Genomic DNA, 13844 nt, shown 5'->3' on the forward strand with positions numbered 1-13844 from the left:
TGCTTAGTGCTGCTTGCTGCTACAAGGAAGACAACCACCCATCACTCCTCGTTTCTAAACTTTTTAGGAGAATGGTTGTAGATATCTTCGTTTATCACAAATACTGCAAATCTCGTAGTAGCACTGTGGTACTAACCTTGCAGCATTGATGCTAAACATTTGGTGGTAAAGCTAGGAACTATACCACCATTGATAGCTGCAAGATGAAATTCTCATGGTCAAGCTTAAGACCATAACTTAAGCACTGCCAGGAGATACCCCGGATTATCATGAAAAAAATATAATAATAATAAATATAAATAAATATTATTATCATAAAAAACTTTGTTTTTCAATAAAAGCAAGGACATGTTGTCAAGTTAGTATGCACCTTTGGGTATTCTTGTCGCTAACCATTTTAGGTTGAGATCAAGAAGAGTACGGGTCATATGATGCTTGAGAACATGGAGTGACATCAACTACAACTTTGATGCTCTTGAGTGATGGAACACACTCAAAAGGAGACCCTAACCCTGCACACTTGATTTCTACAAAAAAATCCAAATATGGGGGAGGATGGTGAGAATCCCGAGTTCCACACACACCAAGGGTCATCCAAAAAAATGATGATGAATAAAAGATGATGTCAACCTTGCCTTGCTAAAAAAGGGGAAAGAGAGTTGAAAAAAATATAGATGATAAAAGAGAGAGAGAGAAAGAGAGAGAGAGAAGAAAGAGAAGTAATGAATCTCCTCTTGTGGACCTTTGCTACCACCAAGGCCCATGGCCCATTCATACTAGCTGTGTGTGGCCTAGCCTTGGAACTCACCTGAGTTGGAGTCCATGCCACCGCTGTAGTAGGCTCAAAAGCTTCCATTTACATGCACTACCAGTAAGAACACTCAGGTATGCAAAGGTAATAACTGTTCACCAACTCCCTCGCTCATTTTTGTCTCCATAAGAATCATTTTGCTCCTACAGATTCATACTTCCTTTGTTTATGTTATATGCTCTGGTTTGAGTGTTGTCACATAGGCATATGTGATGCATTCATAGGCCTTTTAAATTAAGCATGGTGATTAGGTTAAAATAGCCTTCTTTAATCAAAATTAGACATGGTGTTTAATCTTGATTAATGAACCTTGAGTTATTATTTTCATAAACAAGTGGGAAGTAACCTCAAATATGGAGACAAATCAAGGCTAAAATTACATTACAAACTTTATCTTAGCCTTGTTTAAGTTTTGATAAAAAGTTGGTTGAACAAGTTTTTAGTAATAATAAAATAAAATAAAATAAATAGTCATAATAAATTTTGGGCTCACCGGTGTTCAAGCCGATAGAGCCCTTGCTTGTTTCTTTTGTTTTTGGTTTTTATTTATTAAATAAACAGGTACTAAGAATAAGTGTAGAGAGATATCTCAAGCATAACTAACACACACATTCGAGATCTCCCCAACACATTGCACAACATCGAGCAATCCATCGTATGGAAGGACAAGAAAAATGGTTTAAGAAAGGTTGGCTGAACTTCTGGTCCTAGCCGAACCACTTCTGATTCCCATAACTCCTTCATCTACAAACGATGGTTTATGCAACTCTACCCTCACTTCTCCCAAGTTTTTAATTTCTAAAAACTAAACAAACTAAAAATTCATAACTTTTGACGCTTCATCTCCACGCTATCCTTTGATAAAATTTGCATACTCTTTATTCCTCGCTAATATTCCTATAACTCGTGAACAATATATCATAGAGACCCCATGTTATCTAAGTAATTGGAATATGTGATATAGCTGGATGATATGAACCTTGCTCTCTTATATGAAGAACTTGGGATTTGTTTTCAAAAAATTAAAATTCAAATAGCATGCTCCTCAATGATATGAAAATTCCTACTAGAGCCATATCTAGTGTTTCAAGCTTAAATACCTTCATATATATGCTACTTATCTCTACATTGAGTTTTGTCAAGGCTTGTTGATCCTTGTTGAGAAAGTTATCATGCCTCCAAGATCAAGATCACGTACATGCCACATATATAAGCTATTCCTACACTAGGAATATGCTATAACATGTTTTTGTCCACCAAAAACTCTACTCCTTCACTGGGAGTAGACAAAAAGATATGTCTTAGAAATAAATACTCCATGTTCTACAAAATAGTGGTCTCTCTCAATACATAGTTTAAGAGACATGGGTTATGCAAAAATATATATAAAAAATGGGACACATGAAGGTCCCAAAGAAAGAAAAAAATTGGCCACATGAAGGTCCAAATAAAAAAATAAAAAAAATGATGAGCACATGAAGGCTCATGCAAAATGATAGCCATGTTCTTAGAGTAAGTGTTCAATGGAGAGATCACTCATATCAAGGAGTATAGTATAGGTTTAACATTGTTTTATCCACACACATGCACCTCTTGAACTAAGGGTACGACATCTTTCTCCTTAGATCCAAGCTTTGACTTAACAAAATATGCAGAGTAAGTATGCCTTTACATCTTTCCCTACCCAAACTCCACATAAGCTTTTTAGAAGCAAGCAAGAAAGAAGGCAACACTTTGATATGCCTTGGTAAGGAGCCAAATACATTTATGAGTGATCTGAGAGAATCATTTGAGGAGCTAAGCTATAATTACATTTTCAAAATCAAATGAAAAACTCAAGTTTCTGAGCTAATTGATGCAAGGGGATTCTGAATCTATGTTGTTCCATTATTCAATTACCCAAGATAATATGGTAGACACTTCAAGGCTCACAAGTGTAGGTGAAGTTTGGAATAACTTGTATGCAGGTTATATATCAAGGAGATGACCCATCTTAGTCCTAAATTTTACTCAAGGACGAGCAAAGGGCTAAGTGTGGGGGAGCTTGTTGGCGGTCCTTAACTCATATTTTATACCGCCAATAAAAGTATAGAATTCACCAAAAACAATGTAGATAGGGGTTTTGAGCAAACCATTTACATAGTTTTGGTGAAGTCACTTGTTTTCCAGGTCAAACATGGAAACACACCTAAAATGGGTCCAAAGTAGAGAAAAGAGTAAAAGAAATGACTAATCCTATTTTGGCCCATAGCAGAAAAAGAAAGAAGCCTAATCAACTTACCTCAAATGGGTGAGTCCACACCATAGCAGAGGCCCAGGCCCAGCTAGAGGCTCGTTGAGCAAAGGCGGTTGGGGGAGGTGGCACCCAGGGTGCAGGCGCGCCTCAGGCATGGCTGCACCACCCTCTCTGCCACTAGGGCCCTCCTTGCTCTAGCGGTTGTGCATTAAAGAGAGGAAGACGGTTCATACGGGGATGGCCAGGTTCAACGAACCTAGAGGTTGGTTTAGGGGCATTAGTGAGCGGAATATTCCATGAATCATTCCTCTCACTCTCCCTATAAAAGGAGGGGTCTCCCCCCTCCAAACAACAACATTCCAAGAGAGAAAGAGCACCACTTGAGCTTCATTTCCAAAGGGCTATGCCCTAGTAGCGAGCTAGAGTGAGAAAGTGAGATGTGAGGGAAGAGAGCGGGGAAGCGCCGGACTTGTCGGTGTCTCCCCGAGCTTGTACCTCGACGAACACCTGCTTGGCTCCTTAATAGGATCTTGGCTAAGTAAGTGTCCGTGGTTCTTATAGTCTTTTATGTCTTTTATTTAGTTAAGCTTTACCTATACTTGTTTGTGGGTTCGTCGTCTATCCCATGGTGGGTGCTCTAGTTGGAGGGTCCCTAATAAAGACAGATCACCCTACATAATACTAGAGTAGTAGTAGGTAGCATAGACGTGGTGTCTAGGCTAGAGGCTATGTTCATTTGCCTCATACTCCATGGTTGAGGGGTAGGCGGCAGGTGGTGACAACCATGTCCGTCCCTTGTAATCCCCCACATCCTAGTATGGTGTAGAGCTACAAGCTGGCATCACTTGGCAGACCAGGTGATCTCGAGTGCCCAAAGTAAACAAGTAGAAGTAGAGTATTGCTATCCTAAAGACCCAAAAGCTATAGGAATCCATCTCTACCCCTTTCTATCTCTACCCTTGTGTTGTCCTTGGATGAGTTATCTTGAAGAAAGTACCTCCTTTCCCTATGGAAAATATGACATCCTAAATACTTTTGGGTGAAGGCTACAACGGTAATTCCGTGCACTTGTGGATTCTTCTGCATTCATTAAGAAATACCAACAATGCTCACGCTCACCGCGCACCATGGCTAGGCAGTCCATCACATGGATGTAAAATCGACATTCCTCAATGGCTTGCTTAAAGAAGAGGCATATGTCTCATAGCCACTAGGGTTTAGCATTGCTGGGCAAGAGAAGAAGGTGTTCTGGCTAAAGACAAGTCCAACTATCGTGAGCAGCGGAATGAATCAACAAACTAGGAATTGATACAAATTATATACAACTTAACTACAAGCAAGCACATGATGAATAAAGGCTAGGGAAAGCATGAGATACTCCACAAGTTGATGTAGAGCAAGTAATTGCACAAATACAAAGCAAACCCTAAGTATACCAAGAACAAGTAAAGAGCTAGAAATTAAACCACAAAGGAGACAAGGATTTGTTCCTAAAGTTTAGACCCACTAAGGATCCTATGTCTCTGTTGAGGAGCTCACAAAGAGCTGGGTTTCTCTCAAACTCTCAAGAAATCAAAGTAGCAAATCTAGAGGGAGAAGAGAGGAGCTCAAAGTGTTCAAGATGTGCTCTTTGTGTTTTGTGAGTGAATAACCAAGCAAAGGGGGTGAGAGAGGCTTATTTATTGCCTTAGCCCAAATGTTACCATTGGAGATTGTTAGTGGCAGGACTAGTCTGACCTAGAGTTAGACAAGTCCGACCATCGGGCTAAACCCTACTTTGAAATGGCTAAATTAGAATCTATCAAAGTCGGACTTGTCCAACCTAAGTCAGACTCCACAGAGCTACATGAGCTCAAGTCAGACTAGTCTAACCTAGGGTGAGCTCGCACAGCTCTGTGGAGTCCGACTTAGGTGGAACAAGTCTGACCTAAAAGTTTGAGATGCCCATGTTAGGCTCTAGAGTCCAAGGGTTTGCATCGAATAGGTCTGACCTCGACTGTGTGCATAGCTCTGAAGTCCAATGTGAGGCCAAAAAAGTCTAGCCTACCTAGATCGGACTAGTCCGACCTGGGGTCAGACAAGTCTGACCTTGCTTTTCAACAACTCTCAAGTTGGACTTTGGAATGCATGATGAGTTAGAACTTTGAGCACCAAGTCATTTTCACCACTTTTTACGTCATATTCCTCTTAATAGTAAGACATACCTAGTACTCAATTAAAATAAAAGAAACTTCGAGCATAGGTAGCCATATGTATTTCCTTTTCCTTTTCAGGGATCATTACCAACATGTCATTGTGATTGAACTGCACACATACTCATTTAAACATATTAGTTCTTTATTTGCTTGTCATCAATCATCCAAACCCACATAGAGGTCTTGATGCACTTTCAGCTATGTTGTGATGATTATGTTTATGATAATGGTGACTAAGATGGTGAATTGGGAGACCTATTCACATCACATAAGGATCGGTACAATTAAATCTTGATTTAAGGAATAATCATGCAACCATGAAAGTCGGTATAGGACAACCATTAGTCAAGTAACTAATTTAATGATATTCTTGCATTCTAGAAGTTAGGGTTGCATTTTTACAGGTACACCACCGGGATGGATGTATCTAAAGGGACTCCCATTGCTATACGCATGGGGTCAAAGTTTGTTGACATAATGATTAGTGCCTTCAGGACTAGTAACCCAGTGTAAAGGAGGATTAGCCTCTAGGGTGCTTAGTTTCCTGTAATGGGGATTTACAATTTTCAGGGAAGGCAAGAATAATGTTAATTAGTGAAACCACTATGTATGATACCAATGAACACCTTTCGTGAGTATTCAGGTGCTAGCTAGTGCCATAAATGGTCACTCATATTTCATGTGTATAGTGTACAAACTCTGCAGAGTCATAATCTATTTGAATAGCCGTGCTTGCGTTCTCCAGCTCCTTAATAATGGATCTTTGTTTAGACTATGGGTGTTATGAATTGGCTGTCTTTATTGTTATGATTGATGCAAGATTGTTGTAGGTGAAGAACATACTCATGCCTTGGAGGTAGTCATTTTGTAGGTGTGACATGGAGGTTAAGTATGGTACTTTATGTGTATTATGTCTTTTTTATACTTACATCTATGCAATTACATTCTAGTAAATTATACTTAGTAATCCTTTCCTTATACTTTACTTATAGCAAGAATTTACTTTTATGGGAAATCTAAACAGAGAGGACTATCCATTTAGCTTATTGCGAGAGAGCCATCACGGATGTAACTTATGGTTAGTAAATGTAACTTTGTGGTTTGTTGAAGAAACTTATGCTTAGTGGATGTAATTTTGTTGTTAGTAGATATAACTTTTGAGGTATATATAAGTTAGTGTTAGTTGATGTAATTTTGAGATGTACAAAGATGTAATTAGTATATTTTTTCTAAGCTTTATCCATACCTGGTGTATTTAATTAGGTAGTAGCACATTCACTAAAATGTAACTTTTTGTGCTTACCTATGTACAAACTATGAAGTAAATTTTCTTCTTAAGGATGTACCTTTGTGCCAGTAGAAGTAATTCTTTTCTTAAAACTATCATGATTCTTTTTCTTAAAGAATGGGGTGTGGCATGTTCCTACTATTATGAAAGGTGGGAATGATGTTTTGCCTTTTGTCGAAAATTGAGTGGGCTCTCCCTTTAAGACTAAATAGGGAGCCCTCTCTACCTAGTTATGATGCTTCCATTTTTGTTATCCCTTCTTATGAGTAACCTTGTATTTAATTACATTGATATACACATAAGTCTTGTTGGGTATAAATGTACTCACCCTTGGTAAATATGTTGATCAGGGGATGAAGACGTCGTGTATGAGTTTCCACCTAATCAACATTACTTTGCATCTGGTTTCGATGATCCTACCGGTGGTTTGTTCTAGGATCGTCTTGTTGTTCGCCTGTGAAGTCTTGGGTAATAACCGCTAGACGCGCTGTGAGTTTTCTTTTGAAGTTTCTTGTGGCAGAACCAACCAATTCATACAGGCTTAAGTAAGAAAATCACCTACCGATGTAGATAATTCACGTACTTAAGTCCATACAAACCCGGTAGTCCGTGAAATCACATAGGATTTTAGACCATCCAACATATAAGCCAAGATCATACAAGTTTAGTAGCCACCATTCATATGTTATGTCAGGTTTGCAACTTCATTCGAATACATCAGAGTTTAGAACATAAAGTCATTACAAACCAAGTTCATCATAAGTAGCGAAAGCACTTAGTTTTCAAACCACACACGCACTCATAGTTTAATACAGTGCCATATACTGATCAAGTCCCACAAAAGCAAATAGATGAGACGTAAGGAATGACCACGCCCTTGGTCCTAGTTGTCGCCCATCGCTGGGTAGAGACAGTGGATGCAGTAACCATAGTACATCTGACCATCTGCAACAACAATGCGAACAAAGCCCTAAGTACTGAGAATATACTCAGCCAGACTTATCTGACTTAAACAGAAATAAAGCGACACCAAAGAGTATGCAAGGCTTTCTTTTAGGGGGGCTAACTTGACTCATTTGCAAAAAGCATAAGTTATCATGAATAAACTATTTTAAGTACTTTTGCATCATCATTATTATAACCTATTAATCTAGGTAAGCACCTATGCTAAAGCAATCACTTGATTTACCATTAACATCAAAGTTACCATCTTAGGTTTAGCATTTCCAACATATTCCACATAACCATCCATGTTACATCATCATTATTGTGATGCCGTAGCTCGAGTCAAGTTCTCACTGTCTAGGAGTGATGGCGATTCGAATCGATTCCTAACCAGCTAGTGATTTATTCCTCACACAAACCACACTCACCGATCAAGTGAGCTACAGGTCCCCAATGACACTATTCTGGAAAACGTTGTGGGACAATCTAGAGCTGTAGTACCTAGGGACCGCCCGACTGCCAGGAATCAGGGCGCACCTACCCTTGGGCTCACTCTTCGTGCCCCTATCATACCCCCTTCAGCACCAGTACGCGCACCCGTGTAGATCCCAGCCCGAATAGTGCCATTTGCTTCGTGGTCGAAACGACTTATTCAGCTAGCTAAATGTGAGGCACGCGTTCAACATGACAAGAGGGACGAGCAATGATCAGTCCTTAACTGACATAGGCTAAAACTATGAGCACCCTAGAACCCTGTCTGGTTGCCCACTACACATTCCGCTCGATCTCCATTTATTCATCAACACTTCATTATTTCTGTGATAGTATCCATAGCTAAGTATTCAGGTAACCACCTATAATTGCCGATGACCAGAAATCACTGACTGCTACTGGTCTAAGTAGGTCTAAGCATTTAACTCAGTCCTAGACTTAGCAGGGTAAGATATATTAAGGTAGACAAGGACATAATATATGCATCAACGGTTTCGCTCAACTCCTATACTTAATGCAACAATATATATAACTTATATAAAGTTAATTGCTTTATAAAGTAGGAGACTTAAAGTGCTTCGGGGCTTGCCTCTTTTGAATGAGCTAGGCTGCTGGTCCACACACTTGGGAAGTTGCTCTCCTGGCTCCTCAGCCTCCGGCACCTCCTGTGCCTAGATCTCCTATGGTTCGACCCCAACCTGCTCCTGTGGCACTGCTACCAGAACTGCCTCCTACGATCCTATATGATGCATAGGTATGTGTGATTATGAAAGTCATGCATAGGATGGAAATGAGGTATGATGAGCATGAATGCTTGCATGTAGATGAACAATTTCATTTCTATTTTACCGAGTAGGTGCAAATCTCCTCTCGGGTAAGATAGAAAATATAACAAACAAGACAAGCATACATATCACACATTACGAATATGGTACTCATACCAATAGGTAATTTAGTGCTTCAAAGATACACCAAAACAACACCTTTAACTAAACATGCATTAAGTAAATCTTAATTTAACTCCAATTTAAACAAAGGCTATAACAACAACCTATATTTTTTGAACTCATAAAAATTTGAGAAAATTATAGTAACCTCCTTAGGTCTACTGGAGTCTATCATCAAATGTTCACCTCAATTGGATAAGTATAACAACCTATACTAAAAAGCCAACAAGCATAGTAATTAAGCACATGAAAATACTTTGTACTATGAAAAGTGTCAAACAACAGATTTTATATTTTTTCCACCATCTACATAGTATAGAATCACTGTAGAAAAAGTTTCATATACATGTATTATTCATATTTTTAGCCCTAGCAATTTTACAAGAAAACAACAATTAATACACATAAATTACCTAGCAATATTTTTCCATAGAACATGCATGTCATATATTTTTCATAGAAAGTAAATCCCAAAACTAGACTAACAAAATTGGAATCGCATTTTTCTAATACATATATGATTTACTATGCATTTCCTAAGATAATAGCATTTTCAAAAATTAAATAAAGCTCTACATAAAAGTATCTCAAAAATGATATGCAATATTTTTATACTGTACATGTACTCCCAAGAAACCTAACAAAATTTGTCTCATCCAATTTGGAGCAATTTTCACCAAGATATGATTTTTTAAAGCATTTATACAATTTCTAGAAATTCATTTTCATTTTTTTTAAATCTGACGGCTTAAGTGCTAGGTGCACCCGGTGCAGTGCACCTAGGCCTACGCTGAGGCACTGACGTGCACACCCTCGCGGGTCAGCTAGCCCCACCTGTCGGTCTAACCAAAATAGGGGCAGCGCTAACTGGTGCGAGCTCATCGTCGGCGAGGTGGCCGGTGACGAGGTCACCACCACCGAGACCACCGTGCCAAGGCAGACATAGTAGTGCAAGCGGCAGGGCTAGGGGAGCTCAAAATCGATCTCACCATTGCCCATGGTGGCTCGGCGGCAAGGCGTGGCGGTGGAAACGCCGTTGCCGGCCATGGCGAGGCCATGTAGGGTGCGTAAGAGCTTCGGAGACAGAGAGAAAGGGAGAGCAGAGCTCTAGTGAGGAATTCATGGCTAGAACAGCCCTCACCTTGGCAAAATGGTGGCGCGGGAGGTGCGCTTGGTTGAGGCGGAGCTCGAGCGCGAGATCCTTTGCATTAGACGGTTGTGTTGGTAATTCATGCCAAGAAATTACAACAGGTAGGTGTCTTGTAGTTAGACAACCCTCTATACCCTTGAGAAGACTAATTGCACCCCTATGTGCCTTGCTTTTGCCCTCTTAGATCAGCAATGTGTGAGCAGTCAAGATGTTCTAGAAGTCAAATTGTGTCCTTGAATTCGAAAGTAATTAGAAAGGTGTCAAACCGTAGATTTTTGGATTATTGTTTTAAGATATTGATTGGCCTTAGAATGGAAGCCTCGACGACAAATGTAGTAAGAAAGCTGGTTTTGCTATGATGCAAGTCAACCCAACTTGCTGTGCAACTACACCATGAAGGCAAATTGTACTCAACCTACTTGGTAGTTAACTAGTCCCTAGTTTTGTGATTACTTGCAACTTTTGTTGTCCTCCAAGCCTCACTAACATTCTTCTGCGTCAATGGTTCTCCAATGCTAACTTGCCTTTGGTACCTTATATGTGTTTTTACCCAAGAGGTTGCATTAGATCCAACCTAGATGACTGTTGCCGTTTGGATATGAGGATTTCCTTAAATAATGATCATCGAGAATGTCAAGTCGATAGAGTCAGCTATCACATTCACCACTCACTCAGTAGACCCAGATAATACAGTGTTGTTATCAGAGAAAGAGAACTGCACACATGGAACATTATGTAGCTTTCCATCAGTTGGCATTAAATGACTGGTCAGTTATGACCGGTAGACATTGTCTATCAGTTAGTCAGTTTCCCATAGCCTCAGAGGATGTTGTCGTCTATGATCTCATCCCTTATGAAAGGTTGTACTCAAGCCACATTGGAAAGGACTGCTTTTCAAACTTTGTGAACAAACCTGGCTCCGATACCAGCTGTCATGGAACCGCCCAAATTATAAGAACACAAGTACAAAAACAATCGCCGGAGCAATTAAATTCCCATACTTAAGCTCCTATAATTCCGGTAGTCCAGTGAAATCACGAGGGATTTCAAACCAACCAATGTACAAGCCAAGATCATAGTGATTCAACATAATAAGTCATATGTTACATCCATTTCACAAGTCGTTCAACATACATCGGAGTAGGTTCAACATTAAACATGTCCTATGTGTATTTAAAACAAAGGTTTTTGTTTCCGAAAATCAGTTTTGACAACTTATAGCCACTTATATATAGGTGTGTTCAAATCTGAAATTTTTATCTAAGTATGCCAGTGGTCATATCCCTTATGCCCAAATAAGGACTCTTAGGTGGCTTATTTAAGTACTAACTTGGGAAGGGTAATTTCTTGTTTCTATTTCGTCATCCATATGGCGTGCTATTGTATGGATGCCATCCGCTTGGGTGGTAATGTATAGATCAACTACCTCTATGCTCAGGTAAGTGTGAGTTGTGAGAGCATGATCGTCCAACCGTTGGTCTAGGGGAGAGTTAGTTGTGGTTACTAGAATATTTACATGTTACACACATGTATATATGAAGGTACTTAATTGTGGGTATATCTATCGGGTAGCTTTGGATACTGAAGTATATATATCTGGGGATGTATATATGGAGAGTATCTTAGTTTACTGCCTTCATTGGGTGCTATATATATCATGTTGGTTTGGGCTGAAATGAGTTTTCTGCAAGTACGCTAACCACGAATTCGTAAGTTCAATATAGCTGACAACTAGCTATATATCGAGAGAGTGCGTGTTATGCCACTGACATAGAACATGATTGCCACCTTAGGCTAGCAATCTTGTGAGGACAAATAGGATGAAGCATGCATCATCATGATTGTTGCTTTGTGCATATAACTATGCTCCTCTCACCTTTGTCCTAATTATAAGTAACTTGTGATGGTTGTGATGTACTATCTTCCTTGTATGGAGTCAGTCAAGAATGCCTTGTTCCATGCTACTTGAATAGGAAGTGCTTGAAATAGTGTGTGCTTAGCCTTGATCGAAATAATTAAGGTTACATGCTTGAACTTATAAATGTCCTCTAGTTTAGTCAAGTGGTGGATATGTTGGTCATGCTGGTTCTTGCAAATGCTTTAGATCTCACTTAAGTAATTGTGATTCTTATGTCTAAACTAAATTATTGATTGGTCTAAAGTAAGAATGTTTGGAGTTACTAGAATAATGTTGTTGTGTGCTCTCTTGTTAACAAAACAAAGGGAAATCTTGTTTTGTATGCACTGAACGTTGGCCGCAAGAATAGTTTTGGGTGTAGTGATGTTTTTGTGGTTATAATAGTGTTTTATGTGAATGTAGTGAATACCAAAGATTTAGCCAACTTCTTGATCTTGCTTGTCCTAAAATTTCATGTCTATAGGCCTGATGGTTTAGGAGTTATTGATGTTAGAATTTTGTTATCAGGTTCTGCCCATGATCTGAATAGATCTGAATGTTTGGTTTATTCCACCTGTATGCTTATAAAAATCATGTCTTGGACATAATAGATGAAGTGTAGTACTCTTGTTAAGCTTTCCAAAATGTTAAAGATCACTACTTTTGGTGGTCTAAATCTCCAGTTATGAGCTTTCAAAGTGGAATGCTAGAATCTGTCCCAAATCGGGACAGGGATGTCTTCTTTGTGCTGTTTTGCCCTATTGGCTGTAGAATTATCTTGGTATGATAATAAAAAAAGTTTTAGATAACTTAATAAGCTTTCAGTAAAGTTAAGGGTCATGTTTGTTGGCTCCCTAGAACTCCAGTTACTTATCTCTGAAGTTCATGTCAGTTTTCTATCCATGTTTGTGCACACCTGAATGATTGGCAGGTTTGGTAATGTTAACCTATGAATTAACTTTTGCTGTGAATAACAAAGTTGTGGAAAACTTCCTAATATTTCAAAAATGTCTTGGATAACCTTTGTTTGATGTCTACAACTTCAGTTATGTTGGAAACATGTGCCTGCTACGTTGCTGTCTAGGCTCTGTGTATATACTAAGTTGGTTACTTTAGCATGTTTTTATTTGGCTAAACTTGTAGTTAGTTCTTGTTTGATAAATACTTGTTAGGTGTGAGCCTTGTGCTTAGTATTGGTTACTTAAGCTAACTTGATTGAATTTCTCAAGTGTCTGCTTAATTGTGATGATTGTGCGGATGCTTGTTATCTAGGAAATGTCATAGTTGTCACCTTAGTTGTCCTCGGTGAGCATACGAGTGTTGAAGAGCTTTATCCTAGAACAATGCTAAAGTTACGTAATCGCATGGTTGTTGTCTCTAATTAGGTTCTCTCTTGGGAGCCTGAGCCTATAGACGTGGTTGCTAGCCCTTGAACGTTTGTGTATCTATACCTTGCTTGAACTGTAGGCCCTAGTGTAGTTCCCTTATATGTTTGCTTAGGCCTTGGACGTCCGCTACCTTTTGGAGAATGCCCTTGTTTGATCGACCAACCAAGTTAAGCTCTAGCGAATGCTAGCCTTTGACCATGGTTTATACATTGTCAAGTGTGGAGACCATACCCAATTCCATGTTGGACCCCCCCCCGATTGCCTCTCCTACAGGTGATCTGGTGTCACGTAACGTCTCTTTGCCATTGTCTCAAAATCTTTTGCTTGTAAATCCCTATAGCTACCTTATCGATTCAATCGATCGTAATAGTTCAGCGATTATAGTTCACATGCTTACATAAACTTTACACAAAGTTCCAAATACATCGGAGTTCGAATAGAAATATAGCGAAAGCAACACACACCAAGAGTTCAAATAAAGTAGTGCCAGACTGC

Source organism: Miscanthus floridulus, chromosome 7, assembly GCF_019320115.1.
Source record: "Miscanthus floridulus cultivar M001 chromosome 7, ASM1932011v1, whole genome shotgun sequence".
Taxonomy (NCBI): domain Eukaryota; kingdom Viridiplantae; phylum Streptophyta; class Magnoliopsida; order Poales; family Poaceae; genus Miscanthus; species Miscanthus floridulus.